This window comes from Triticum urartu, chromosome 3A, assembly GCF_056163025.1.
Source record: "Triticum urartu cultivar PI428250 chromosome 3A, HENAU_Tu73, whole genome shotgun sequence".
NCBI classification, from domain to species: domain Eukaryota; kingdom Viridiplantae; phylum Streptophyta; class Magnoliopsida; order Poales; family Poaceae; genus Triticum; species Triticum urartu.
In genome coordinates, this window is record NC_141875.1 from 308204544 (window position 1) to 308209199 (window position 4656).

A 4656-nucleotide genomic window follows, 5' to 3' on the forward strand; every position below is an offset into this window, starting at 1 on the left:
TATTGGGCAGAAACTGTGAAGAGGGGCCAGCCCCCCGCCAAACTTTTTTCATCAAAGGCCACTGCGACCATCCTGACCGAAGCAAAGTTCAAGTCGAGGGATGGGAGCACCTAAGTTTCAAAAAGTGGCGAGGTTTTCTTATGCACAAGTCTTTATTTACGAAACACATAGGGACAAGAGATAGAACTTATATGTTGGCTTGCCGGAGATCGCAGTGTTGGCTCATCTTTCCATCTCCCCTTGGAGGCCAAGTTTTTGGCAGGAACCTGCCGTTTTATGCAGATGGAAATGATGTCAGATGCGATCTTATCTACATGAACATGCGATGCTCATGAAATGCTTATGCATGCATGCAACTTGTCGGGGCCCCCCAGCGCTTCATTTATTTCTCTGTTGCTCAGGGTCCGCGCCTGGCTTTGTATAAGGGGTTACATGCAACGGAGGCAAGGCCTGTACAAAAGGGTGGCTACCGGGCAGGGGCCAACAGTCGCGCCTTATGGGTAGAACTTGCTGAGATGCTCAATATTCCATGAGTTTTCCAATTGAATGCCATCTCTGGTCTCCAGACGGACCGTGCCAGGTCTGGTGACTTGTACTACCCGGTAAGGGCCTTCCCACTTCGGCATCAACTTGTTTGCACCCTTGGCGGACTGAATGCACATAAGGACAAGGTCGCCTTCCTCAAAACACTGGGCATGAACCCTGTGGCTGTGATAGCAACATAGGGCTTGTTGGTAGCATGCAGCACGCGTAGCAGCCCGGAGACGTTCTCCTCGAGAAGCACAGCGTCGTCATGCCGGTGCTGATCCTGCACTACTTCATCATAGGCAAGCACTCGAGGCAACCCGTAAATGAGTTCCGTGGGTATAACTGCTTCTTCCCCATAAACTAGGGAGAAGGGAGTCTGCCTGGTAGCTCGATTTGGTGTCGTTCTGAGGGACCAGAGAACTACCGGCAGCTCATCGATCCATCGCCTGCCACACTTCTGCAGCATATCAAATGTTCTTATCCTGAGTCCTCGCAACACTTTAGTGTCCGCCCTCTCAGCTTGTCCATTGCTTCTGGGATGTGCAATAGAAGGAAATGAGATCTTGCTTCCGAGGGCATGAACGTATTGCGTGGAGGTGCGACTCGTGAACTGGGTGCCGTTGTCAGTGATGATCCGGGCAGGGACCCCGAGGCGGCACACCAATCCTTTCAAGAACTTGATAGCTGACTGAGCAGTCACCTTTCTCACGGCATCTACTTCTGGCCACTTTGTAAACTTGTCGATGGCAACGAACAAGAATTCAAAGCCCCCGACAGCTCGGGGGAAAGGGCCGAGGGTATCGAGCCCCAAACCAAAAAATGGCCATGACAAAGGGATTGTTTGAAGAGCTTGTGTTAGCAGATGGATGTTCTTGGAATGGAACTGGCAGGATTCACACTTGGTGACTAGCTCGACCGCATCTTGGAGGGCTGTGGGCCAATAGAATCCTAGTCGGAATGCTTTCCCAACTAATGCCCTTGATCCAATGTGGGAGTTGCACACGCCTTTGTGTATTTTTGCCAGCAGTTCCTTTCCTTCTTCCCGGCAAATGCACTTAAATTTCACACCATAGGGCCTTCTTCTGTATGGAGTGTCATTGACAAACTAATACATACTGGCCCTCCGGGCTAATCTTTCAGCTTCCTCTTACTCATCGGGAAGTTCTCCAGTTTGGAGGAAATGACTATGTGCCTCGCCCAAGTTGTAGCCCGGGGCTCGACAACAAGGACTAGCGGCACCTCCTCATCTACGGGAGCGCGTTCCTCGACAGCGGGGACCAGTGGCCTGGCAGGAGGGCGCAACCCGGCAATCGATTGGGAGTAGTTTCCGGCAGGGTTCCTACCAGGAGCCCCGGGAGGCTCTACCAGGAGAGGCTTACTGGAGTCCAACTTCCTCCTCTTTTGGGCCATTGTTGTTGGGGATACAGAGGTCTGAGTAATATGGAGAACAAAAGTTCCTGGTTCCACAGGAAGTTTTTGCGCAGCAGACTTTGACAGATGATTAGCTACGTTGTTTTCCGCACGGTGTACTCTGTTTGCAATCCGTCAAAGCACTCCTCCAATCTTCTCACTTCCTCAACGTATGCCTCTATCAATGGACTTTGGTAATCTTTGTTGACTTGTCTCACCACAAGTTGTGAATCTCCTCGAATGATCAGTTTCTTGATTCCCAATTCCGTGGCAATCCTGAGCCCGGCAAGGAGCCCTTCATGCTCTGTTGTATTGTTGGTTGCCTCCTCCTGGGGAAAATGCATCATCCATTCTTGGGGCGCTTCCTTGCCGGGGGTAACTATTTCCAGCACTTCTTCATCAGGGGTTGGCGTCCATTCTGCAATAAACTCTGCCAATGCCCTGCTCTAAATTGTTGACGTGCTCTCAAATTTCAGGCCAAAGCTGGATAACTCCAAAGCCCACTCCACTATTCCGCCAGTAGCCTCAGGATTTCGGAGTATCCTTTGCAACGGAAAGCGGGTGACAACCGTGATCTCATGGGCTTGTAAGTAGTGGCGCATTTTCCTTGAGGCCATGATGAGGCCAAAAATTAACTTTTGCACACCAGAGTACCTCGATCTAGCCCCATGTAACAGGGAGCTGATGAAGTATACTGGGCATTGCGCCACTTTCTTCCTTGCTGCGTCCTTGGGGTTGCCCCTGCTGCCGTGCTCCTCTTTGTCGTGATCCTCATCCGGTCCTGCCGGGCTTTGCTCACTCTCTATTTCCTCTACTTCCCGTTGTTCCACCAGGGCCGCACTAACCACTTGATTAGTTGCTGCTAAGTATAGCAGCAACGACTCTTGTGGTTTGGGAGCAACCAAAGTGGGCACAGAGGACAAGTAGGTCTTCATATTTTGTAATGCCGTGTCTGCTTGCGGGGTCCACTTCATGGGCCCTGACTTCTTCAAAATTTTGAAGAACAGCAAGGCACACTCGGCAGACTTGGAGATGAATTTGCTAAGTGCGGCAACACATGCTGTCAGACGCCACACATCTTTAACTGTCCTGGGTGCCTGGATCTGCTCAATAGCCTTGATCTTAATGGGGCTGGCCTCGATCCCACGATGGGACACAAAGAACCCAAGTAGCTTGCCGGAGGGAACACGAAACACACACTTCTCTGGGTTTAGCTTCAAGTTGATCTTGTGCAGATTAGCAAATGTCTCCTCCAAATCCTGGATGAGGGTTGATTTGTCCTTGGTCTTGACCACAATATCATCCATATAAGCCTCAATGTTTTTGTGCAACTGTGGTTCAAAACCAATCTGGACTGCTCTTGCAAAAGTGGACACGACACTCTTTAACCCTAAAGGGATGCATACGAAGCAGTACGTACCACATGGGGTGATGAATGAGGTCTTCTCTTCGTCTTCCTTGGACATGAAGATCTGATGATATCCAGAGTATGCATCTAGAAAATAGAGCAAATCACAACCTGAAGTGGACTCCATAGTCTGGTTGATGCGCGGCAAGGGAAATGGGTCCTTCGGGCAAGCCTTGTTGAGATGTGTGAAATCTATGCAAAGCCTACATTTTCCGTTAGCCTTGCGGACGACCACTGGGTTTGCTAACCATGTTCGATACAGTACTCCTCTGACCAGACCAGCTACCTCAAGCTTCTTACTCTCTTCGACAATGAACAGGCTGCCCTCCAGGCTGTAAGTTTTTTGCAGTGTCTGTATGGGTTTGTGGTTCGAGACTATAATTATGACTGTATGATGGCCTATAGGAGCTCCCTTCGTTTTTCCATAACGGTTGCAGTCTCTGCCATTCAGCGTGTTGGTCACTTGGAGAGAGAGCTATTGCGCTTGCGCCGTACGTTTGCGGAGACGGAGATAAATCCAGATGTTGGCCCTGTTCTGTTCCAGTTTGACTGGGGTCTACTGTGCTCTCAGATGCTTTCCTCTCTTCAATCTCTTTAGCTATCTTTTCTGGGCTTCCTATTTGGGCCTGCGTGCCTGCTTTGTACTGAGTTGGTTCATTCCTCTGATGCAATAGAGTCCTTGGGCTTTCTATATGGCTCTTACAGTGTTTTCTTTGTGTGTTTTGCAAGACTGAAAAGAATAGTCTTCTTCTTCGGATTCAATGCTCTTCCCACGTGCCCAAATAATAAATATGTTACTTGTTTATTGATTCTTCCTCGGCTAGGTCTTTGGCCTTTGGACCGCCCCCTTCTCTTATAGAGAAAAACTAGCACGGGCTTTAGAGGACCCTGTTCCTTTTGGGCTTCTGGTTCTTCATGGGCTTTTGGGAAGGTATTTCTTGGGCCACGAACTTTAGAGAATCTTGTTCGTTTGGGCTTATAGTTTCCCATGGGCTGTTGGGAAGATGTTTCGTGTACTTGCTCTCTCTCTCTCTCTTGTTTTTTCCCCGCTCAGATTTGTTTGATTGCCTTTTCCTTCTGCGTGTGTATTTTTAAAAAGGCTTACAGTTTACTTTTGGGATGCCTCTCCCTTTCATTTTAAAAAAATAGTTCCATGCCCTTTATAGAGCCTTGTCTTTTGAATTCTGTTCCTGGGTCTAGGTGTATGCCTTTTGCTGTTTAATGCGCCCGATTAGATTGCCTTTCATTGTGTTACGTTCCTATTGTAGTGTGTTGTGGTTGTTCTGTTCTTCATGTCGTTCCTGTGAGTC